Source organism: Balaenoptera ricei, chromosome 15, assembly GCF_028023285.1.
Source record: "Balaenoptera ricei isolate mBalRic1 chromosome 15, mBalRic1.hap2, whole genome shotgun sequence".
Lineage (NCBI taxonomy): Eukaryota > Metazoa > Chordata > Mammalia > Artiodactyla > Balaenopteridae > Balaenoptera > Balaenoptera ricei.
Genome location: NC_082653.1, coordinates 62,384,174 through 62,411,057, shown reverse-complemented (window position 1 = coordinate 62,411,057; position 26,884 = coordinate 62,384,174). Strand labels below are relative to the sequence as shown.

Genomic DNA, 26,884 nt, shown 5'->3' with positions numbered 1-26,884 from the left:
TCAGAAACAAGGAGCTGCTCTCCCCATCTCCTTTCTTTTCTTAAAGAAGCACTGAAAGTTTAAAGGCAGGGTCAGATACTGGAAAGAACATGGGGGTATGGACCTCATAACCCTGGGTTCTGGTTTGGCTTCACCACTGACTAGCTCTGTGCTTTAGGGCAAGTGACTTAATCTCCCAGAACCATAATGTCTCCATTGCTCAAGTGGGATTATGTAAAATATCCAACCTCTCTCAACTTAGGAAGGTGTAAAATGAAAATGTTGACTGGTCATTATCAAAAAAAACCAGAAAATAACATGTGTTGGTAAAGATGTAGAGAAATTGGAACACTTGTGCACTGTTGATGGGAATGTAACATAGTGTAGCCCACTATGGAGAACAGAATGGAGGTTCCTCAAAAAATTAAAAATAAAATTACCATGAGATCCAGCAGTCCCACTTATGGGTATATATCCAAAAGAATTAAAAGAAGAGATATGTGTACACCCATGTTCATAGCAGCATTATTCACAATAGCTGAGAGGTGGAAGCAATCCAAATATCCACCTACAGATGAATGGATAAAGAAAATATAGTATATCCATACAATGTAATATGATTCAGCCTCAAAAAAGAAGGAAAACCTGTCACATGCTACAACATGGATGAAACCTGAGGACCTCTGCTAAGTAAATAAGCCAGTCATAAAAAGATAAATACCATATGTTTCTACCTAATGAGTAATCTAAAGTAGTCAAACTCATAGAAAAACAGAGTAGAATGGCGGTTACCAGGGGCTGGAGGGAGAGAGTAAAAGCAGTTATTGTTCAATGGAGTATAGAGTTTCAATTTTGCAAGGTGAAGAAATTCTAGACAGCTGTTGCACAACTATGTGAATAGACTTAACATGACAAAACTGTACACATAAATTGGTAAATTTTATGTTATGTGTTTCTCACCACAATTAAAAAAAAAACAAAAAACGTTGAGATACCATTTCTCTACCCATCAGATTGGCCAAAACTAAAATGGCTGGCAACATCCAGAGTTAGTAATATTGTGGAGAAATGGAAACACTGTTCTGTAGGGGAGTGTAAATCAGTAAAATCAGTATAACTGTTTTAAAGGGCAATTGGCCCCATTCAGCAAAATATAAAATACACATATTCTATACCTCAGCAATTTCTCTTCTCATTATCTATCCTAGGACATGTACGAGGATGTTTCAGCCATCATTGTTACAAAAGCAAAAAACTGGAAACAATCTAAATGGCCATTAATGGGGGAGTGGATAAATGATCATTTAAGGGAATGAACCAAATCTATTTAGAGCAACACAGACTGATCTCAAAAACATATTATTGAGCGGAAAAAAAGGCAGATTATATATTTATATGTAGCATATCACTCATGGAAATTAAATGAGCACAACATATTAATATATATTTTCTCTGTGCACAAATATAGATAAGGTAACCAGAAAAATAGTTAACCAGAAAATAAAACTCTTATTCATTTCTATTGTGTCAGTCTCTGAGCTAGCCCTCAATGATCCTTTCCTCCTGGTATTCATGCCTTGTGTGGTTCCTTCCCACAATGAATAGGGCTGGCTTGTGCTTTGTTCATTTCACAATCTCCCAATAGGATTGCTGTGGAAATGATGGTGTATGATTTCTGAGGCTAGGACACCAAAGACACTGTGACTTCTCCTTGCTCTTGTTTTCTCCATTGCTCATTCTGGAGGAAGCCAGCTGCCATGTTGTGAGGATGCTCAAGCAGCCACATGACAAGCAACTGAGGGCTCCCTCCAACAACTAGCACCAAGTTGGTTCACTTTCAAGATGTATATCTACCAGTCCCAGTCAAGCCTTTAGGTGATGACACCTCATGAGAAACCTCTAACCAGAACTACCCAGCTAGGTTGTTTCTGAATTCCTGACCCATAAATGTGAATTGTTTTAAGCCACTAAGTTTGAGGGTAGCTTGTTACACAGCAATAGGTGACTAATACAGATATGGTTGCCTGCCTATGGCTCTGTGCCTGAGGCCTGCTTTCCATTTGCTCTGGCAAGTGTCAGAAAGGCATTAAAGGCACATTAGTACTGAACCGAATACGGTCTTCCTCAAGTAATCAGAAGAATTGATTGTTCTTTAAGGCTTATTTCCGCATTTGATGTAAAGTCAATTCTAACGGTAGCGGGAGACCATACTTCGGGAAACACTGATCTGGTCTGTTATTGGCTGAATTGGGCCCCCTCCCCAAATTCATATGTTAAAATCCTAATCCCCAATACCTCAGCATGTGACCGTATGTGGAGATAGGGTCTTTAAAGAGGCGACTAAGTTAAAATGAGGTCATTAGGGTGGGCCCTAATCCAATATGACTGGTGTCCTTACAAGAAGGTCAGGACACAGACACACACAGAGGGACAACCATGTGAAGACACAGGGAGAAGACGTCCATCTACAAGCCAAGGAGAGAGCTCTCATCAGAACCTGACCATGCTGACACCTTGATCTTGGACTTCCAGCCTTCAGAATGGTGAGAAAATAAATTTCTGTTGCTTAAGCCATCCATTGATGGTACTTTGTTTTGGTGGCCCTAGCAAACTAAAACACAGTCTAACACATTTGCTTTGCAAATAATGACCCTAGGTGTAAAGGGTAGAAGTGACTTGGCCAAGATCACAGAGAGAATATAGAGTAGAACAGCAATGAGAGCCCGTATCTCCCTAACTGGAGTCCAGGGGTTCTTCCAAAAAGTGAGAATTCTCAGAAAATGCTTGTTGGCATCATTTGAGCTCCTGTACATGATAGAACCTCTGCCGACAGCCTCCATCACCTTTGCCTCACATGCTGCAATTTCTGTCTGAGAACCAGCCCCGGTTTGACTTTCTCTCCCCAGGTTCACCTCCCATCAGAAGATCAGCCATCGGAGAATTGTGCTGTTTTCCAGGAAGCAATGACAGAAAGCCTTTCAGACCATCCAACATGAAGGTGTGGCCAGAAGACCATGAACTTTCAGAATTCAGAAAAGTATATAAAGAGTAAAAAAAGGTCTTACCTCTATGTAAAGAGAAACTGTCTTCAATAGAAGACACCCCTCCCCCATATGAAAATCTCCTTGCCCCACAAACATTTCCAATTACCTCTGGACAACTCCATCTGGGTGTCTCCCCAACAGCTAAAACTTGACAGGCTCAACATGGAATCAGCTTCGCTGGAACATCTCTGCCTACCACAGCCCTGACTTCATTTAATGTCATTGCCATAACAATCACTGTGATCTACCACCTACTGAGTGCCAGCAATATGTCAGGTAATTTACACGAATCATCCATCCCTCAAATCAATCACGCGAAGTGGGGATTATCATTGCCCTTCTGCAGATGAGGACACCCAGGCTTCCAACGATGACATGGTCACAGATCTCCTAGGTGGCAGAGCTGGGACACAAAGCCATGCCTGCCTGACTCCAAGGCAAACTGGTGGGCCACCAGCCACATCTGGTCTGCAGATGGGTTTTGTTTGGCCTTGACAGTGGGTTTTTGTTGCTTTTTTGTTTTTAATCCTAATTAGTTGCTAACATTAAAAAAGGACATTTCACATAAAAAGCCAGATTTCTGGAGTCTCCAAAAAGAGAGAGAGAGAGAGAGAGAGAGAGAGAGAAAGATGATCTGGCAGTGTAAGTTTGACAAGATCATTAACTTCTCTGGACTCAGTAGGGATAGTAAAAAGGAGGCAGTTGCTACTTAGCACTAGAGAGTGTTTGGAGGTGGGGTGGGGCTGGCCCAGAGTGTCAGGATGCTAGCAATGGTGAATGTTTACTGTACACTCATGGTGGGCCAGGACCACGCACAGTGGAGCCGGAGTGCCGTCCCAGGCCAGATTCTGAAACAGTAAGCCTGTGAAGCCCCAGACCATAACAGATTTAGGTCATCCAGGGACCAGAGATTGGTCTGTGTCCCCTGCTAGATTGTGAGGCTAGCATTCAAGACATCCTTTCTCTGCCTCCGCAGGGGCGGTCCCGTACATGTTTGTTACATCACATTGAATAAGAATTGGTGACCAAGGCAAAGTTAGTTTATAGCCTGGCTGCTGTTCCGTTCACTAACAGGAGAGGCAAGGAATCAGGGTAAAGATAAAATAATACACACCTAGGCCCTTCGACCCACGAAGTCTACTCTGATGCATTTACCTAAAAGATATATTCACCTGCATGCAGAAATCACACATGTCTGAGGAAATTCATAGCAGTATAATAGTAGCAAAAGATTGGATGCTGATCAAATACATTTAGGCCCGTCTATCAACCAGACACTTATGTGGGAGGCTGTGACACAGTGAGTAGAGTGCAGACCATGAGTGCAGATTCTAGTTCTGTGGGGCCTCGGGCAGGTGACCACAGGGCCTCGGTTTTCTCATCAGGAAAGTGGGGACATGATAGTACCTACACCATGGAGTCACTGAGCATTTTTTTTTTTTTTCCCACTGAGCATTAATATAGGATGAACATTTAGATAAGTGTCTGGCACACATTTTAGTAACACGATCTAAGCATATCAGTAGAAGTGATAGAAGTTATAACAGTATTACTACTGCCCCATAGCCATCAAAAGGCAAGATGCAGCTGTGCATTTTGCACCAAGTCTATTTAAACTGCCTATTCAACAATTGACTAAATTGTCAAGAAAGAAAGGCAGGAAGGATACCGTGGAGCAGATCGGTTGGAATAAAAGCGGATTTGGGGGTCAGAAGATGCACTCCTGGGGATCCGCCACCCGTCAGCTATGCCCCGCCGCGGTCACACGACTCCTCTATTCCTCTAGCTGCTGGTTTCTAGGAAGGGGATTATCACACAGGCGGGGAGGAGCACACCTGAATGCATGCTCTGCCAGGTCAAGTTCAACGCAGGGGCTGCCACAGTTGTTTAGGGTGTAACTGAGCATCCTTTGGCAGCTTTGACTTCTCTTGGGTTTGGGGGATCACATCCTGGAGTATGGCCACCCCAGAAGTGAAATCTTCAAAGGGTCAAGGCCAGCTACTTCCTGACCATATTTTTGTCTCCACTGATGGAGGGAAACATACCCTTCCTGGAAGCCAAGGCAGGGTAGACCCAGCAGAAAGCACAGAGGAGACTGGGGCCAGGAGAGGGAGGCCGGCGGGTGTGGGGTCCTCCCTTCCCCTCACTGAAACAGGCTGATTATGAGTTGAAATTGTGTCCCCCCAAAAGAGGTTGAGGTCTAACCCCCCAGTATCTGTAAATGTGACCTTGTTTGGAAATAGTCTTTGCAGATCATCAAGGTAAGATGTGGTCGTACTCGATGACAGTGGGCCCTAATCCACGGAGACTGGTGTCCTTGTGAAAAGGGAGGATTTGGACACAGAGAAAGAAACTTACAGAAGGAAGACCATGTGAAGACACAGGAAGTGCACCATTATAAGCCAAGGGACGCCCGAGGCTACCAGAAGCGAAGAGAGGCATGGAACAGATTTCCTTCCCAGCCTTGGAAGAAACCAACCCTACCAACATCTTGACCTTGGACTTGTAGCCTCCAGACGGTTGGACAACAAATTTCTGTTGTTTAAGTCACCCAGCTGGTGGTACTTTGCCACAGCAGCCCTCATCAACTAATATAAGGCCTGAATGACAAAGAGCAGTGGCAAGCCCCTGGCCTGGGCCCTCCTCTGCCTTGGTGGGTCCTGGCGAGGAGAGGGGAAGGGTAGGACCACCTGTTAGTGCCAAAACAGACCTTGGCTCACAGCCACACAACAGGGAAGAGGAATACGGGGCACCTTCCCCTTCATCCTCTTGTCTGTCCCCTGAGTAGTAGTGGACTTCCCTTTTAAACTACTTCGTGCCCCATCGTGGTTTTTAATGCCTATTTTAAGAACACAAGGGCTTGGGGGACCCCGGGTCCAGAGTTTCCCAACTGTCAGTCATTCCCCAACAATAACTTTACTGATTTCTGCAAACCCACTTACCACTGGCCCTATTACTGAACATTTTCTATCCGCTTCAAAAACAATCTTAAATACTTCCTTTACACTCATCTGAAATATCATATTCATTGATCGTGGATCTGATGTGCTAGTCATTTTTCTAGTACATATTGAAATATGTAACTACTGAAATGATGCGTTGTTCCACCTACCGAAGATTGGGAAGCAAAGACCTCAACTAATCCTGGCCTTTCTCCCTTTTATTTTTTTCCCTAGATGACCCAAAGAGAGGCCCAGGGCTCCAGGGCCTTGCCCCATCCTGCAGGCGCCCTGGATGCTCTGCCCCAAATGTCTCATCAGAGACTTGCCCCTGGGTCTGTCCTCACAAGATAGTCCCCTCTTCCTGGATGTTTCGTAACGTTCAGGTCTCTCAGTTGGGGGCTATTGGCATTTGGAGCAGTACAATTCTTTGTGTCTTTCCTGCGGGACATTTCCCATCTCTGGGCCTCTCGCATTACATGCCCACTGTGGGCTCTGTCATCATGACAACCAGACCCCCCTCTCCATTCACATATCCAAGGCCCTCAGTTGAGAACCACTCCTAGGAGTCTCCTGGTCAAAACAATCCAGTTCCTGGTCTCACCCCCGTGATGCCCAGCCTCTAAGTCTCACCATTTTGCTGAGAAGCCAATGTATGTGCACAGCATGACATAACCTTAGATAATCAGCTCTAATCCCCAGTGGCAGAGGAGCTACTCAGTGAGTCGGCGCCTCCATTTCCCCTTCTGTAGATTGACATTGAACTAGCACCTGCCTGTCGGGAGGATGAAGTGAGTTAATACACGCAGAGCCTCTAAATGGTGTCTGGTACACAGGAAGCAAAGGAGGTCAGCTTAATACCCACACAGTTTCATTGTCTACCGTGTTCCAGCTGTGTACCTTGCACACTTTACTTCATCCTCGAAGCAGTCGTGTGAGGTTCATATTATGATCCCATTTCACAGGTGAGAAAATGAAGGCATAGAGTGATGTCCTCCGAAGCTTTACCTTCGCAGCAAACAAGCGGTGGAATCAGGGGCTGAACCCTGTTATATCTGACTCTGTGGTAACGTGGTGAGAGGGGGAGGCGAGAGCACTAACTGGGAACTGGGAAACCAGGTTTGGGAAGCTGTTTTGCTCCTATCTGTGCAGGGACGTTCTCGACCTTCTGTGGATCTCAGTTTCCCCATCAGAAAATAAGAGCTTTGGACTGAACGCTTTCTGAGGCTCCTGCTCTCTCCTAAGACCTGCATCTTCAGGGAGACCAGGCAGCGGGGCCAGAGAGGAGGTCAGCGGCCCTGCGAAGGCAGCAGAAGCTTGTCTTCCAGAACACTGAGTTCTCCTCCTCACTGTGCCTGCTGAGAGCCTGCTGGCTGATCACAGGCAGGCTTTCAAACCTCGTCCTGCCCTCTCCAGGCCCAGGCATCTACCCTACGAAGCTTGGGCATCTGAGGACCAGGAGAGTGTTATCTGGCCCAGGACGCTGGGGCCCAGTTTCCGGGGAATGAGTCGGGTGAGGCTGCAGGTAACCCACATAGCCACTGTCTGCGTGGTCCCCAGAGGAGGCTGCCCAGGGGACAGCACACAGGGCAGAGGCCTCGGCTCTGCTGTGATGGCTGGCCATGGATTCCTCATGACAGCCACGGGGGGCGGGGGAAGAGGAGGCAGTACCTACAGCTCCAAACGCCTGCAAATTCTGTAATGCCATTCCCTACACGTGCGTGTATGCAGTAACCAAGAAGACAATGGCGATGATTGAGAATTAGCATCCTTGCCATTTACTGAGAACCCCCAGGTGCAGGGCATGGTGCTAAGTGTTTTGCATGCAGTATTTTTTTCTTTCCAAATACTTAATGCTCACATAGCCCTCTGAGTTGGGGGCCTTTGTCCTCACTTTAAAGTGTGGAAACTGAGATTCTAAGGCCTTAAATAAGGTGCTGAGGGCTGACACAGAGCAAAGCTGGGATAGGAATCCAGGCAGCCTGACCCACCACCAGTACACAGCATCCTGGCACCCTCACCAAAGCCCTGACCACACCCCTGCCCTGTAAAGCCTCTTGAGATTGCCTGGGATGCTTGTTTTAACTGACATGCAGCCGGATACAGAGAGAAGTCAGTGCAGTGGATCAGTGCGAAGAACAAACCCACCCAGAATGCCGGGCCCACCTTCTCCATTGGCGCCTGCTGCACGTTACAAACAGGAAAGTGAAAGGAAGGCATCCTCTTCCCTGAACAAGAACCTGCCCAGCTCTCAGTCCTTGACCTGAATAATCTCAATGTCCACACAAGAGTCCGGCAAGTTAAGGGGATATTAGTCCCAATTTACAGAATGAAACACTGAGGTTCAGTGAGATGGTGACATGTCTCAAGATCACCCAACTAGGAAGCTGCAATGGGGATTGAAACCCAGGCCTAAGAGTCTCCGAGCAGGGCAGTACAGTTCAAAGAGCTGCAGGCAGGCAGTTCAAAGAGCCCAAAGCCCAAGCTTGTGCCAGGAGAAGAGGATCCTTCTCCCCGGGGCCATCTGCCCAACCAAATGGCCAGAAAGGAACCCTGGGAAGAGTGTCCCCTGCCAGGCCTGGGCCAGCGCTGGTGCCCTCCGCTCACCTGCTTGTTGCTCTTCCAGGAATCTCCAGCTCTGTCGCTCAGCCTCACAGACATCCATCTCTGGCTCCAGGAAACCCGAGCCTCCCTGCATCTGCTCAGCCAGGATCCCAGGACACAGGGCCTGGGGGAGGGGAAGCAAGGAGCACGAAGCTCTGGGCTCCTTTTTTCTACCTGCGGAGTCAGACGAGGACAGACATTGCACTAAGCTTCTTCGTTTACTCCCCAGTCACTTGTTAAGTTCTTGTGATTTGCTATGCACTGTGGTAGTGGGGAAATAACAGGACATAAAACAGGACTGCTCCATAAAGATACTGCATCCTTTTTTACGGCTGTATACTGCTCTATCACTGGCCCCAAACTTTCATGAGTAAGCCCCTTTAAAGTTTTTGTTTTTAATTTAGAAATAATTTTTAGACTCCTAAGAAGTTGCAAAAAGGACAGACCTCTCGCATACGTTCACCCAGCTTTCTCCAGAGATAACACCTTACATAACCATGGTATACTTTCAAAACCTGGAAACTGGCCATGGTACAATAGGAAACTAAACTACAGAAACTCATTAAACTACAGTAGTAAATGAAACTGCAGCACTTATTCAGACTTCAGCAGTTTTCACATGCATTCATTTTATTTTTTATTAGCATAAATATCAACACATACACAGATTTGTGTAACCACCATCTCCATCAGGATAAAGAACTGTTCCATCACCATAAAGAAACTCTCTTATGCTACCCCTTTATGGTTAGACTCTCTCCAACCCTAACCTCTGGTAACTACTGATCTGTTCTCCTGTTCTCCATCTCTATAATGTTGTCATTTCAAGATACTATCTATCTATCTATCTATATCTATCTATCCACACACACACTGGCTGAGTAGTAGTTGTTTGATCCATTTGCCTGTTGAGGGACATTGGGTTGTTGCTGTTTGGGGCGATTACAAATAAAGCTGCTATGAACAGTCTTGTATAGGTTTTTGTGTGGCTCTTATGTTTTAAACGTGCAGGCGCGCAACTGCTGAGTCCTATGGTAAGTGCATGTTTAACTATAAGAAATTGGCAAACTTTTTTCCAGGGTCACCATACCATTTTACATTCCTACCAGCAATGTAGCAGAGATCCAGGGCTCTACTTCCTCACCAGCACTTGGTATGTCAGTATATTTTTATTTGAGCCTTCCTGATAGGTGTGTAGTTATATTTCATTGTAGCTTTATTTTGCATTTCCCTAATGGCCACATCTTTTCATGTGATTATTTGCCATCTGTATTTCCTCTTTAGTGAAATGTCTTTTCACATCTTTTGCCCATTTTCTGGATTTTTTTTCCCGCTTTTGAGTCTTTAAAGTTTTTAAAAATCTATTCTGGATCCAAGTCCTTTATATATTCTGGATCCAAGTCTTTCATATATTTTGGATCCAAAATTTTGCAAATATTTTTTCACAGTCTGTGGCTGTCTTTTCATTCTCATAACTGGTTCTTTCACAAAACTAAAGTTTCAAATTTTGATAAAGTCCAACTTAACAATATTTTCTCTTTTATGGTTGTTCTTTTGGTGTTATGTATAGAACTCTTCACCTAACTCTAGATCACGAAGATTTTCTCCTGTATTTTCTTGCCAGTTTTACATTTTCCTGCTTTACATTTAGATCTAGGATCCATTTTGAGTTAATTTTTTTTAAATTTTATTTATTTATTTTTGGCTGTGTTGGGTCTTCGTTGCTGCACGCGGGCTTTCTCTAGTTGCGGCGAGCAGGGGCCACTCTTTGTTGCAATGTGCGGGCTTCTCATTGCAGTGGTCTCCCTCGTTGTGGAGCACAGGCTCTAGGCACGTGGGCTTCAGTATTTGCGGCATGCGGGCTCAGTAGTTGTGGCGGACAGGCTTAGTTGCTCCGCGGCATGTGGGATCTTCCCGGACAGGGATCGAACCCTTGTCCCCTGCATTGGCAGGCAGATTCTTAACCACTGTGCCACCAGGGAAGCCCTTGAGTTAATTTTTGTACAAGGTGTGAGACTTGGATCGAGGATCATATTTTTGCCTATGGACGGCCAGTTTTTTTCATATCATTGTCAAAAATCAGTTGGGCATACTTGTGTGGGTCTGCTTCTGAGTTCTCTATTCTGATCCATTCATCTCTCTACCCTGCTATTACTGCACAATTTCAATTACTTTATATAAGCCTTAGCATCAGAGTAAGCATATAACCTCCCACTTTCTCCTTCTTTTTCAATTTGTTTTAGCTATTCTAATTCCTTGGTCTTTCCATGTAAATTTTAGAATCATATTGTCTATATCTACAAAAAACACTGCTGGGATTCTGATAGGAAATGTGTTCAACCTATAAATCAGTTCAGGGAGAATTGACATCTATACTATGTTGAGTCTTTCAATCCATGAACATGCTGTATCTCTCCATTTATTTAGGTCTTTTTACATTTTTTTCATCAACACTTTAAAACTTTCAGCATATAGTTTCTGTACATGTTTTGTGGGGTTTATACCAAAGCATTTTATCATTACTTTTTGGGAGCAATGTTAAATGGCACTGTATTTTAAACCTTGGACCCAGTGGTTCATTGCTATCATTGTTAGCCATGGAAAAATGATTTCTGTGTGTTGCACTTGCATCCTGTCACCTTGTTATGCTCACTTAGTTGTTCTAGAAGTTTTTTTTAAAGGTAGCTTATTGCTATTCCAGGAATCCCCAGCTCTGAAGACCTTCATCTCCATGCTCAAGAAACCCGAGCCTCCCTGAACCTGCCCAGCTAGGACCCTAGGACAACCCGAGCCTCCCTGCACCTGCCCAGCTAGGACCCTAGGACACAGGCCTGGGGGAGGGGAAGCAAGGAGTACAGAGACTGGGCTCCCTTTTCTTACCTTCAGAGTCAGACGAGGACAGACATGCACTAACCTCATTCACTTATTTCCCAGCTCCTGGCCAGTTCTTACTATGTGCAAGGTACCTTAATAAACACCAGAGAAACACAAGTAAACAAGACAAAACTGGCCCATAAAACCTACTTCAAAGTCAGACACAGAAAGACAAATATCATATGACATCACTTATATGCAGAATCTAAAAAGAAATGATACAAATGAACTTATTTACAAAACAGAAACAGACTCATGGACCTAGACAATGAACTTATGGTTACCAGGGGGGAAGGGTAGGGGGAAGGGATATAGTTAAGGAGTTTGGGATTGACATGTACGCACTGCTCTATTTAAAATGGATAACCAACAAGGACCTACTGTATAGCACAGGGAACTCTGCTCAATGTTATGTGGCAGCCTGGATGGGAGGGGATTTTGGGGGAGAATGGATACATGTATATGTATGGCTGAGTCCCTTTACTGTGCACCTGAAACTATCACAACATTGTTAATCAGCTATACTCCAGTATAAAATAAAAAGTTAAAAAAAAAGAGACCCCTGTGCTCCGCAACAAGAGAGGCCGCGATAGTGAGAGGCCCGCGCACTGCGATGAAGAGTGGCCCCCGCTTGCCACAACTAGAGAAAGCCCTCGCACAGAAACGAAGACCCAACACAGCCAAAAATAAATAAATAAATTAAAAAAAAAAAAAAGAGACCTACTTCATCCTTTTTTATGGCTATACACTACTCCATACCTATCTCAAAACTTTTGTGATCAAGAATCCTGAAAGTTTTAAACTTTAAACAACCCTCAGCTGTTGCATATTGCTTTTTTACACATTAAGACATGAGCCACTATATGAATATATTACGTACATTACAAAAAAGAAAAGCTGCTTAGCGTAGTGATTAATCCCACTTATTTGGGAGTCAGGTTGCCTAGATTCAAATTTCAGGTCCACTGGGTAACCTTGGGGGAATTACTTAATTTCCGTGTGTCTCACTTTCCTCATTTATAAAATACAGATAGTAATAGTACCAACCTCATAAAGTTGTTGTGAAAATTAAATGAGTAAATAGGGTCTGACTCATAGCAAGTTTGTTCTTATTAACACATGTAAAGTATAAAAAATATGAAATTTAATAATAGAGATAGAAGTTCTACATTTACTTCTTGCACCACCTCTCAGAAGATGCTATGTTTTATTTAACCACTCCTCTTTATTTTTTTTTTTTTAAACATCTTTATTGAAGTATAATTGCCTTACAATAGTGTGTTAGCTTCTGCTTTATAACAAAGTGAATCAGTTATACATATACAATATGTTCCCATTTCTCTTCCCTCTTGCATCTCCCTCCCTCCCACCCTCCCCATCCCACCCCTCTAGGTGGTCACAAAGCACTGAGCTGATCTCCCTGTGCTATGCGGCTGCTTCCCACTAGCTATCTATTTTACATTTGGTAGTGTATATATGTTCATGACACTCTCTTACCCTGTCACATCTCACCCCACCCCCTCCCCATATCCTCAAGTCCATTCTCTAGTAGGTCTGTGTCTTTATTCCCGTCTTGCCACTAGGTTCTTCATGGCCTTTTTTTTTTTTTTTTTTTTTTGTTTCCTTAGATTCCGTATATATGTGTTAGCATACTGTATTTGTTTTTCTCTTTCTGACTTACTTCACTCTGTATGACAGACTCTAACTCCATCCACCTCATTACAAATACCTCCATTTCATTTCTTTTTATGGCTGAGTAATATTCCATTGTATATATGTGCCACATCTTCTTTATCCATTCATCTGTCGATGGACATTTAGGTTGCTTCCAGGTCCTGGCTATTGTAAATAGAGCTGCAATGAACATTGTGGTACATGACACTTTTTGACCTATGGTTTTCTCAGGGTATATGCCCAGTAGTGGGATTGCTGGGTCGTATGGTAGTTCTATTTGTAGTTTTTTAAGGAACCTCCATACTGTTCTCCATAGTGGCTGTATCAATTTACATTCCCACCAACAGTGCAAGAGTGTTCCCTTTCCTCCACACCCTCTCCAGCATTTATTGTTTCTAGATTTTTTGATGATGGCCATTCTGACTGGTGTGAGATGATATCTCATTGTAGTTTTGATTTGCATTTCTCTAATGATTAATGATGTTGAGCATTCTTTCATGTGTCTGTAGGCCATCTGTATATCTTCTTTGGAGAAATGTCTATTTAGGTCTTCTGCCCATTTTTGGATTGGGTTGTTCGTTTTTTTGTTATTGAGCTGCATGAGCTGCTTGTAAATCTTGGAGATTAATCCTTTGTCAGTTGCTTCATTTGCAAATATTTTCTCCCATTCTAAGGGTTGTCTTTTGGTCTTGTTTATGGTTTCCTTTGCTGTGCAAAAGCTTTTAAGTTTCATTAAGTCCCATTTGTTTATTTGTGTTCTTATTTCCATTTCTCTGGGAGCTGGGTCAAAAAGAATCTTGCTGTGATGTATGTCATAGAGTGTTCTGCCTATGTTTTCCTCTAAGAGTTTGATAGTGTCTGGCCTTACACTTAGGTCTTTAATCCATTTGGAGTTTATTTTTGTGCATGGTGTCAGGGAGTGTTCTAATTTCATACTTTTACATGTACCTGTCCAATTTTCCCAGCACCACTTATTGAAGAGGCTGTCTTTTCTCCACTGTATATGCTTGCCTCCTTTATCAAAGATAAGGTGACCATATGTGTGTGGGTTTATCTCTGGGCTTTCTATCCTGTTCCATTGATCTATATTTCTGTTTTTGTGCCAGTACCAAACTGTCTTGATTACTGAAGCTTTGTAGTATAGTCTGAAGTCAGGGAGCCTGATTCCCCCAGCTCCATTTTTCGTTCTCAAGATTGCTTTGGCTATTCGGGGTCTTTTGTGTTTCCATACAAATTGTGAAATTTTTTGTTCTAGTTCTGTGAAAAATGCCAGTGGTAGTTTGATAGGGATTGCATTGAATCTGTAGATTGCTTTGGGTAGTAGAGTCATTTTCACAATGTTGATTCTTCCAATCCAGGAACATGGTATATCTCTCCATCTATTTGTATCATCTTTAATTTCTTTCATCAGTGTCTTATAATTTTCTGCATACAGGTCTTTTGTCTCCTTAGGTAGGTTTATTCCTAGATATCTTATTCTTTTTGTTGCAATGGTAAACGGGAGTGTTTTCTTAATTTCACTTTCAGATTTTTCGTCATTAGTGTATAGAAATGCAAGCGATTTCTGTGCATTAATTTTGTATCCTGCTACTTTACCAAATTCATTGATTAGCTCTAGGAGTTTTCTGGTAGCCTCTTTAGGATTCTCTATGTATAGTATCATGTCATCTGCAAATAGTGACAGCTTTACTTCTTCTTTTCCGATTTGGATTCCTTTTATTTCTTTGTCTTCTCTGATTGCTGTGGCTAATACTTCCAAAACTATGTTGAATAATAGTGGTGAGAGTGGGCAACCTTGTCTTGTTCCTGATCTTAGTGGAAATGGTTTCAGTTTTTCACCATTGATAACCACTCCTCTTTTGATGAAGGTTTAGGTTGTCCCTGTTTTGCTATTATGAAGGATGCAGCCATGAGCATCGTTCTCTGTGGCTTCTTCGGCGTGTGTGCCAATGTGGCTCTAAGGTGTCTTCTGAGAAGTGAAACTGCTGAGGCATGAGAAGTGCCCATTTTTTAATTTTAATACCCACTGCCAGGCTGCCCTCCTCAGTGGCCATATCAATTTACAATGTCTGGGCATTTCCATTTTTCACACCTACAGCAATACTTGATACTGTCAGACTTCAGGCTACTTCTCCCTGGGGAGGAGAGGAAGGGCCAGGAGGAAACACAGTCTCCAAAGGAGACATTAGCTTTATCCTCAATGTTTCCACTTGTTTACAAAATGTATTCTTGATGACTTAATGTAATTAAAAATTAATCATAAGCAACTCCCCTCAACATAATAGCACTGGAGCTTAAATCCAGTGCAAGTAATATACACTGAGCAAACACACAGACAAAAATTGTGGTTGCAAAGTGTAAAAGAGGGCTGTGAAGGACCCCAGCAGGATGTGGTGTGGGTGCTGATGATAAGGTGGATGATGGAGATGATGGCAGCCGCCACTACGTGTCAGGCCCAGTTCCAAGCACTTTGCATGTGTAAACTCATTTATTCCTTGTAACTACCACATGGGGCAGGTGTTACTCTCTCTCCATTTTACAGATGGTAAAACTGAAGCATGCAGCTTAAAAACCTGCCCAGGGTCACACAGTAAACAGAGGCACAAGGATTTAAGCACAAGCAATATGGCTCCAGAGCCCAGATTGTTAACCAGCTCTGCCAAAGCTGCCCCTTCCTGCTGGAGAATTACTGGAGGTGGCAGAGGGGCTACCAGACAACATAAGAGCAATGATAGCACCATGTGACATAAGAACAATAAAAATAACAATGACTCATGTATGTATGCTGAATTGATGGAATGCTTTTGTGCCTGTAGTTTTATTTCAACTGAAACTGTAAAATGGGGTGATGATAGGGTTGCTAAGCCCTGGCTCTCATCCCTCCTCTACAGAGGCAGAACTTGGAATTTAGGGGATTAACAGGTTTGCTCATAGTTACACTCAATGTCAGAGCAAGAGTGCAAATTCCATCACTCTGCCTCCTTGCCCATCGTGGTGGGCAGAATGGCCCCTCAGAGATGTCCACACCATAATCCCTGGAACCTGTGAAGAGTTACATTACATGGCAAAAGGGACTTTGCAGCTGTGATTAAGGTTATAGATCTTAAAATAGAGAGAGTATCCTGGTTTCTCCTGATGGGCTCAATTTAATTATATGATTTTTAAAAGTCCCTAGAAGCAGAGATCTTTGTCTGGCTGGAGGCAGACAGATGTGGCAGAAGAAGTCAGAGAGAGTCAAAGCATGAGAGAGAGCCATCCCACCGCTGCTGGCGCGGGGACACCTGGAGAGCATAAGGAGAAATACGGGCAGCCTCTAGTTGCAAAGACCAGCCCCCAGCTGGAAGCAGGTACCTCAGTCTTACAACCATAGGGAACTGAATTCAGCCAGCAACCTGAATGAATTGGAATTGATTCATCCCCAGAGCCTCCAGACAGGAATGCAGTCCTGCCGATACTTTGGTGAGACTCTAAGAAAAAGACTCATCGAACCACTCTGTACTTGGACTTCTGATCTACAGAACTGTCGTATAATACATAGATATTGTTTTAAGTAACTAAAGGTATGGTAATGTGTTAGAGCAGCAATAGAAAACGAATATACCCAGTGTTGGTGTCACCACACCTCAGGCAATTTGCAGGGCCTGAGCACTAACTTGGTCTAAAAATATCTCTTCTACGGACCTGCCACACTGACTGATATTCCTGCTGTCAGAGGCACGTCTTGAAGTTAAGGCATTTGTTTTCCTTCAAAAGTCTTGTTGAGAATCACAGACACTATCTGAGACGAAGTAATACATTAGTGATCTATTGCTAATTAACACGCAACCAGAGGCTTTTCCTGCTCTGGAACATGAAACAGGCATGTTTTGATGCAGAGACCAGAAATTCCAAACAGAAAAAGAGACTGCTCTAAAGTGAAAGATCTAGGTAGGAGACATAAGTGAGTCCCGAACAGCATGCAGAGACTAAGGGTACATTAGAAACAGGAAGGAGAGTCACCCCCAGTATAATTTATCTGGAGCCACCATGGTCTTGCAGTATCCTGCCTTACTACCTTTGCACCTGCTCTCCCCTATGCTGAGAATGCCTTTCCCTCAGCTCTCCTTGGGGCCGGTTTCCTTTCATCATCCAGGGCCAGCTCATCAAAAAGGTCTTCCATACCATCCAGTTAAAGCAGCGTCCCCTTCCCCTAGTCACTCTGATTTTCTCCATGGCACCTCTGAAATGATCTTCTTTGCATTTTAAGGTGCTTATAATTCCCACCCCAACCAGCTATAAGCTCCAAGAATGTTAAGACTTGGTCTCTTTTGAGGTATCCCCAGTGCCCAAACAATGGCTGAAACATGATGGGCATTCAGCAAGTATTTGCTGAATGAATGGAACACTAAAATTCAAGGTAATGTCTGCCATACACAATAAAAGACATAAAGGATGAGATTCTATAAGGGTATAGAGGAGGATGGAAGAGAACTCACTGGAAAGGACGGGGGTGCTTTCATGGTGTTTGACTTAGATAGGATTTGGTCCACAGGAAAGTGAACTAATGCAAGCAAAGTCTCAGCAATGGGTGTCAATCTAGTTTGACCAGAGTGAAGAGTGAAGCTTGTTAAGGTTAAGCTTCAGGGTTTATCACTTGCATGGGAACTTCCAAGGCCCTAGCAAGGAGCTCACATGATTATACATTTCTGTAAAATTTGCAGGAATATGATAGTGTCACCTCAATCAATTAAGGCCAATGTTTCTTTCCACTTGACTTCCCTCTGCCTCACCCATCTCACTTCCTCTTGTGTTGGGGGGCACTGGAGTTTCCGTGGGTATTTTTTGGACCTAGCTAAGGGAAGCTGAGTGGGGGATACATTTAGTTTGGGTTGAGTGGGCTATATTTATGCAGTTCACAGTCACTTCCTCATATAGTTGAGTAATTGCTAAAACAAGAGGGCTGGATAGTGAGGGAAAAGGTCAGAGGACAGAACCTTGAGCATCATTCTCATTTAACCAGAGGAAAGGAACTAGCATTATTTGCCAGGCATTGTGCAAAGGGCTGGATGTTTACTCTCTGGTTTAATTTTCAAACAACCCTATAAGGCAAGAATACTGTACCCTTTTCATAGACACAAAACTGAAGCTCAGAAGCACTTAGGATTGAACCCGGGTTTATTCTGCTCTAAAACCCATGTCATTCCCACCCAAGAGGAATGAGATGAGAAAGAAGTGCTTTGGGGGCAGTGACAAGGAAGCTGGTGGGGGAGAGAATGTGAGCAAGAAGCAAGCAGTGGCCAATGGGTAGACATCTCGCAGAGCCAGAGATGGAAAACTCAAATGCCTGCAGGATCGAGCAGTTCAGTGAGTGAGTAAGGGTGTTTATAGCATAAAACTCATAATCATAGTCTTTACTTACACAGGTTCATTTACGTTTTCTTTTAAAAAATATACAGTTTCCTTGGTCTAGCTTTCATTTTCCCGGGTACAAGAATGATTTTTTTGACTGAAAGGAATACGACTAAGTATTTCTAAGTGAAATGATCCTGGGCTATGGATTCTTGGTTTCAGTGCAGAGGATGGATGGGGATTGTGGAAAACTGGAGAACTACTCTAGCTACTCAGCCCCAGCCCACGATGTCAGATGGAAATGTGGACCGAGGATGGTCAGATCCAATTTTCCAAGAGAAGCCAAAAAGTCAGATTTTTGTGTGAACTCTTAATTTCTAAATTTTGTCAATGAATACATTTTTTTTTAGAATAATGTTTAGCCCACAAGACATATCTATGAGTCAGATATGGAACCATGTTTGATCTAGAATTAATGAGGTCAGTGAGAATAATACATAATGAACCTAAAATGATGATGATGAACAGGAGAATATTTAATATATGCCATGTACTGTTTTAAATGTCTGACCTGAATGAACTCATTTAATCTTTCTCACAACCCTGTAAAGTTAGCTATTATTATCCCCTTTTTATCACTGGGGAAACAGAGGCTCAGAGAGGCTCATGTTCATGTAGCCAGGAAGGGTGGAGCCAGGATTTATAACAAGCAGTCTGACTCTGGAACCTGGGTTCTTCATCCCCAAAGCTGGGTAAGAAAAGACCTCTGGATTCCACACTCGAGACTAGGTTATTATCCTGGGGATTAAGGGTGGGGTTAAGAAGGCACATGGACTCCTGAAATTATTTACAGATTTGTATGTGGATACAAGAGTGTGTTTTCACTGGAAAGGAAGTCCACAGCTTTCATTAAGTTCCCAAAGAGATTCAAAAGGTGAGGAGTAGCTGATTTAGGACCATGTATAACTTTGGGCCAGAGAAGCCAGTTCCATAGACTAAGGTGCAGAAGCTGGATGGTCATGGGTCAAAGAGAGAGTCAGCTGTAGATGGTGGGTATGGGCCCTTTCTAGAATATTGGTCGTGGAGGGAGAGAGAGTGGGGAGAGTAACTTGAAGAGAAAGCAGGGGTAAGGGAAGTTTCTTAAGATAAAGGAGACCTGGGCATTTTTTGTCTGCTGAGGAAGGCGGCCAGAGTGGAGGGAGAGACTGAGGGATTTATGGTTCTCACAAAGCAAGGAAAATAGCCATCCTTGGCTCTCAAGCTTGAGCATCCCAAGAAGGCTGGTTGAGCTGAACCAAAACAGGGTTTCACGAAGGGGGAGGAGCTTCCCTCCTATTCTCTGCCCGCCCCCTCCCCAGGAGTAAACCTGGACAGCTTTTCCCACCTGCCTACCCTGGCCTGCTCTCCCATGGGGCTCCTGCCAGCAGCCCCCTCACGCTGAAAGAACTGGGGTCAGTGCGCTCAGAGGATCTGCTAGCATATGTCGCTTACACAACCATCCAACTTCTGCTTCTTTCCAAAACTGGGAAATGGTAGCTGCCTCTTTGCATTCTCCAAGGAAAACAGCCTCCCTGTCCCCCTTACACATGTTCTGTTCTTCTGGCATAATTATCAGATTCATTTGATCTCAATGGTATCCTAGCACCACTTCTAACAGGAACAGACTGTGTGATCATCTCTTGTTGGGACAGAAACCTTCTGAAGTACATCCTGACTTCAGTCTAGGATGAATACATCCACTCAATTCATTCCCCTATCCAAGCTATTTACAGAGTATCTGCACTGGGCTAGGGGCTGAGGGTAGTCAAAACACGTGGGTTTCTCTGTCCTCATGGAATCGAGAGCCTGGTAGGGAAGACAATTTTTACAACACATAAACTATGAAGAGTAGTGGGTGAATTTAAAGGGACAAGATACTATGAATGTATGCTGTGGACTGAATGTTTGTGTCCCCCTCAAAATTCATATGTTGGAACCTCACCCCAATGTGGTGGTATTTGGAGGTGGAGCTTTGGGGGAGGTGATTAGGTCATGAGGGTGAAGCCCCCATGAATGGGATTAGTGCCCTTATAAAAGTGGGTGGGGAGCTCCCTCACCCACTTCCACTATGTGAGGACACAGTGAGAAGGCAGCTGTCTATGAATCATGAAGTGGGCCCTCACCAGACGTCAAATCTCATGGCACCTTGATCTTGGACTTCCTAGCCTCCAGAATGGTGAGAAGGAAATTTCTGTTGTTTAAGCTGCACAGTCTATGGTATTTTTGTTATAGTTGCTTGAACGGACTAAGGCGGTGTATAACTCAGGAGAGAAATCAGTGTTTGCTTTTCTAGGATACTGTTTTTGAGGTGAGACATGAAGAATTCAAAGTTATTAGATGAAAAGGTAGAAGGATGGTGGTTAGGATTTGAAGAGCAATTCAGGCAGAGTGAACTGCATGGCCCTGTGAATGGAGAAAGAATGCCCTCAACTTGGGGGAGAAGTAGACAAATGAGAACTAAGTGTCATCATAGCTGTAGACACAGGTCCCATGAGAACACAGAGGTAGCACCTAACTCTGAGTAGGTGTCACGGGTGAGTTAGTGGTAGTAGTGACATCTTAGCAGAATTAGGAAGTTTAATGTACAATTTCTTGTGCTTTTGGCTGCACCTCTTACATACAATGCCTAGGGAAATTTTCCAACTTAAGGGTCTCTTCCCCTAAAGGTGGAAGCCAGAAACTCACTTTCCTAGACTCCTTCAAATAAGATGTGGGTACCCTCCAAGCTCAATTATCTGGTCCTGCTGGAGATTCTGTGAGTTCCCTTTCTTTTCAAAGTAGCTAAAATGAATTCTGTTGTTTGCAACCAAGAGCTCTGACAAATACAGGAAGGATGATTAAGTAAGTAGAGGGAAAAGGTAGGAAAGGAAGCAGGAAAGGAGCCTATGCACAGGGGTGAAAAATAGTCTGACGTGGCAAAGAGAACATAACAGCTGAGGATGCCAATTTTGCCAAAGTCTGAGATGGAAGTATCTTCAGCTTGGGGGCAAACAAGCCTTAGGGTTGCTTTGGTATTCCTGACACTATCAGGAGCTTATTGAGCACCTGCTACTGCAAACAGAAAATTAGGGCTGTGGGGACATATAAGGAGGATCGTGAATAGAGTACTTACCTTGTTCATGAAGTTAGCGTGTTACCCACCTCTCCTCAGACCCTTAAATCATCTGCCACTGGTATGTACAAAAGAACATACTCTTGAGAACCAGAAGCCCTGGGCTGGAGACCACACACAACCTGCTAATTGTGTGGCCTAGGGCACAAAAGTCACTTCAGTTTCTCTGATCCTCAGTTTCCTCATCTATAAAGTGGATAATACATGGTTATATGACATAGCACCGGCAAAAACCCTTTGTAAACTGGAAAGTGCTGAATAAATGTGATAGATGGTTCTCACCATATTTGTGGTGCTAAACTGATGCAAAAAACAAATGGAAATTAAGATGAATAATTTCAGGGCGTCACTCCTGGGCATATATCCGGACAAAACTATAATTCAAAAAGATACATGTACCCCTATGTTCATAACAGCACTATTTATAATAGCCAAGACATGGAAGCAACCTAAATGTCCATTGATAGATGAATGGATAAAGAAGATATGATGTATATATAAAATGGAATACTTCTTAACCATAAAAAAGAATGAAATAATGCCATTTGCAGCAACATGGATGCAACTAGAGATTATCATACTAAGTGAAGTGAATCAGAAAGAGAAAGACAAATACCATATGATATCACTTATATGTGGAATCTAAAATATGACACAAGTGAACTTATCTGTGAAACAGAAACAGACTCACAGACTTAGAGAACAGACTTGTGGTTGCCAAGGGGGAGAGGGGAGGTGGAGGGATGGAGTGGGAGTTTGGGATTAGCAGATGCAAACTATTACATAGAGAATGGATTGACAACAAGGTCCTACTGTATAGCACAGGGAACTATACTCAATATCCTGTGGTTTATCCTAAACCATAATAGAAAAGAATATGAAAAAGAATATATATATATATCAATTTGCTGTACACCAGAAACTAATGCAACATTGTAAATCAACTATACTTCAATAAAATAAGTTAAAAAAAATAATTTCAGTGGGTCAGTGGGTTTAGATGGGACTTGAGGCCACAGGTTGGAAACAGTCAACGTTAAGAGAGGAACAGCTCTTGACAAGGACGTTATGAATAGTGTAGTCAGTCAGGACTCTGTTATGGTTGCAAGCGACACAAAACTCATGCTAAAGTGGCTTCAGAATAAAACGATACAACTTATATCTCATATCATTAAAAAGCTCAATGATTGAGAAACAGTTGGATTTAAGGACTCAAGTAATAAAATCACAACTCTGTCTCTCTATCTCTTTTTCCATTTCTAGCTGGCCATCCTCAGACAAATTCCCTCTTCCTGCTGACATGAGGTCTGCAGCAGCTTCAGCCCCATATAAAGCTAGGTTTTGATTTATGTGAAAGGAACATGGTGGCATCTCAGAAATTCTTGTAAAAGCCTTGCATCTCATTGGCCCAAACTTAATGACATAGTTTGAGGTGGGAATGTGATGATTTAATTGGCCAATTCTGAGTCACATGACCATATCTGGAACCAATCAATACCATATCATTCACTTGGACTGGAAATGGGGCCGGGTAGTTTACACATATAAAAGGAGTAGTTAAAACAACCACACCCACCCACCATGGATAGTTACTGACAGAGGGTATTTACTATGCTTTGAAAAATGTAAGTGGGACCCATCTTTAAAAAAAAACAAAATCATGCTTAAAAATGCTGCAAACACTGCAAGTTTCACGTCTTTTTTTTTTTTAAATAAATTTATTTATTTTTGGCTGCATTGGGTCTTCGTTGCTGCATGCGGGCTTTCTCTAGTTGCGGCGAGCAGGGGCCACTCTTTGTTGTGGTGCATGGGCTTTTCATCGCGGTGGCTTCTCTTGTTGCGGAGCTCGAGCTCTAGGCACATGGGCTTCAGTAGTTGTGGCACGAGGGCTCAGTAGTGGCTTGCAGGCTCTAGAGCGCAGGCTCAGTAGTTGTGGTGCACGGGCTTAGTTGCTCCGTGGCATGTGGGACCTTCCCCGACCAGGGAATGAACCTGTGTCCCCTGCATTGGCAGGTGGATTCTTAACAACTGCGCCACCAGGGAAGTCCCAGTTTCACATCTTATTTCTGGATGGGAGGAGCCTTAATCCAGGGGCTTCTAGTAGTTATTCCTCATGAGGGTGACTTGAATCGTGCTCTCTGAATATATCTTTTACACCTTATAACTCTTCTAACTTTCCAGAGCTCTTACATCTGTTCCTTTATTTGATCTACATTTAACAACACTCCTATGAGCCAGAGAAGTTAAGTAACTTGCTTAAGTCACACAGCCACCCCAGATTTCTTGCCTCCTGGCTTATAACCAGAGCAGTGGGTCTACCCACTCTGATCCTGGTTGCTAACAAGAGATATGGGGAAAATAGGAGAGGGGAGAGGCAGGATGACAGGCTAATTTAAACACGAAAGTTTCTGAAGGCAGAAGGTGAACCACACAGACTTGGTCCCTGTATGCATAAGCTCAAAGTCTGGTGTGGGCACAAAGAAGCACACCCTACTGTTCCCTGCACTTATGACGCAGGTAAGCACAGAGCCCTCTGGGAGAATCCAGCCGATTTCGATGGCGACAGCAATCTTCAAGGGAAGACGGGAACGAGCAAGTGTGCATCTTTAAGGATCACATAACCCCCATTTTAATTATTAACTTGCTGCATTATTAACTGACCAGCTGTGTGTGGCAGAAAACCAAGAGTCAGAACTCCACAGCAACGATTCATTCCTGGTGGAACCTCTAGGACCTTCTGAGACCATCTTAGGGCACATTCAGAACCTGATGAATGATGGCGACCTTCCTTCCAGAATAGGGCACGATTTGTCTGCAATTCAGGATTCAGCTAAGATTATAGCTCTAGGTATTTCCTCCCAGTGTCCTGCGGGGCTAGTGTTGTCCCCCATCAAGGCCTAATGTTGTCCCAAGTCCCCTACCTTTCCTGGTCTCTTTCTCAATAATAAAGACAGCCTTGGGGGAAAAAAGAAGGGGAGGAGATTAGGAGGTGGGATTTAACAGCACAGAGCTAAATTATTGCGGAAGAGAGGAAAACAAAGTGCTCTTCACTGAACTGCCTTTCACAAGGCACTGGCCAAACAACTCGAAGTGGCTATTCCCAGGGATAAACATGCACACAGGCTGCGTTCAGACAGGCGCGTGCTTATTCATTCCCAAACGTCAATCACGCAGGTACCACCTTCAAAACTTTGGCTGCATTCCACCTGCACTTTTACAATTTTTCTCTAAAACAATACACTTGAACTTAAATTTCTTTTAAAAGGAAACTTTCTATCCCTACCATAAATGGAGAGCCATGACTGTTATTTGAAAAAAAAATGAAACATTCAGAAAACCAAACAGTGTTATTAAATCCTAGCTGGTCATGGTAACTGTACTTAGCTCTGAGCCCAGAGATGTTCTTTCTGTTCAAAAAAAAGAGGGGGGAGAGTAAAGTGGGGGGTGGGGGTGGGTGGTAAGGCAGGTGGGGAGGGGACAACAAGTGTAAAAGAGATGTTAGAGATGCATTAACACCAAACTTGGATTCTTGATGTTATCAGAGGGACTGCAATGATTGTGAAGGCAATGGCTTTCTCACCAAATGGTTCACTCTTACTTCATTCGCCACCCGGATTGGGAACACCATGATTTATTGAACAAATATTTATCGAGCTGTCTGCTAAGTGTTCTTGGCCCCAGAGGAATGGGTATGTGCGAGGAAGAGACATAGGGTTGGGGAAATCCTCATGGGGGAGACAAACGAGTACACGGAAAATAAAATAATTTCAAATTGGATCGAGTATCCCTAAACAAACAAAAAAATAAAAAACGAAAAATGTTGCAATAGCGAATTGGAGAGGCATGGGATGTACAAAGGGTGGACTTCACATACTGAAGCCAAGGTCGGAAGGCACTTTGGTCCTTGACTGAGTGAAAGCTGAGTTTCCGGTAGAAAACTCACACGTTCAGGATCGGATTCTTAAGGAGTGGGAAAGTGGTTAGCGGCTGTAACTTGATATCCCAGGCATAATCTCAAGGACACTAGAGAGGCCTACTCTTTGCCCCTGATTCAATCGGAAAGCAAAGCAGATGTTGTCTTAATAGTTTTCCAGTCCAATGGCCAAGAGAAAACAAAATATGTTATACATGTGGTTGTATTTAAAGGCAAGATTACAGCACATGTCCAGCCAACGTTGGTTGTTACCAGAGCAAAGGGATTCCATCTGTAACCTCAGCTGAGTTAACCTAATTAACTGCAAATGAAGAGGACTGTTTTCAAGTTCAGCCAAAATGGTCACAAGGACACAGTCTTTACAATGGTTTTCCCTCTTTTCTCTTTGTAAGGCCCCCCCAACCTGCCATTCTATTTGTGAATGCCAAAGTGCTGGTGACATGACATGAGGGTTTCTGTTTGCTGTTTTGGCTTGATCACCACACAGGCAAAGGTTCAGTGCCCTTAGGACATTAGATCTGTGAAAAAACAAATTGGTACAACTGCTTTTGATCACAGTTGATCTGTATCCAGTCCCCAAGATTTGGAGACTGCACAATCCACCAACAGATGCCCTCCATTCATGCAATTACTGTTCCATGCCCTGCTTCCTCATCCTTGCTGAGAGCCCAGCCTCCCACCTACCAGCCCGTGCCTCTGGGCTTCACTTAGAGGGCTCTGGATATGGGTGTTGGGTCCACAAAAACAGTTCCTGAAATCTCAGGATTCACACTGGCCTCTTAAGTGCTGGCGATTCCCGGGGGAGTTAGTGGGAGGTGGAAAGGATGAAAGGCTGATTTTAGCTCTGCTTTTGGGGCCTCTTGAATCATCTTTGAAGGCTGGAGAGACTGGGGGAGGATAATGGATGAAGCTCATTCCATTTAAAAGAGCTCACTCAGATATAAGGACAAAGCCAGATGATGACAGTACAAGGTTTATAAACCTCAGGCAGATTGCGACCCCCCCACCCCATCCCCTACAGGATTAATGCTGTAGACTCCAAGGCAGAAGGGTTAGGGTATGGGCCTTTGGACTCAGGCAGCCCCGGGTGTAAATTCCAGCTCTATCACCTACTTACTACATGTTGAAATGTGTAAATATTTTAACATCTCTGAGCTTCCGTTTCCTCATCTATGAAATGGACATGACACCACCGGCCTCTCCGATTTGCTCCGAGGATGGGAGATGATGCACATGAAAATGTCAAGGTCAGTGCCTGGCTTGTCGTTTGCATCTGCATTCAGTAACCATAGCTTCTCCGTGCTGCTCTGCACCTTCCCCAGATCTGCCCTCTTCTCTCGCTTCTCTGGTTTCCTCT

The 26,884-nt window shown here is 43.6% G+C and overlaps 1 protein-coding gene across 7 annotated transcripts in view; it reads right to left on the bottom strand.

Annotated features, from left to right (window-relative positions):
* Nucleotides 1-26,884, bottom strand: part of MRTFB (myocardin related transcription factor B) — a 265,761-nt gene that overhangs the window by 222,299 nt on the left and 16,578 nt on the right. For 2 of the 7 annotated variants that reach the window (XM_059898880.1, XM_059898876.1), the window contains exon 3: nt 8,570-8,740. The exons of 4 other annotated variants lie outside the window; for them this stretch is intronic. The gene's annotated coding sequence lies outside the window, so the exon portion shown is untranslated. Of the gene's footprint in view, nt 1-8,569; nt 8,741-11,480; nt 11,533-26,884 lie in introns of all 7 variants that reach the window. One more of the 7 variants, XM_059898877.1, reaches the window with a different exon arrangement.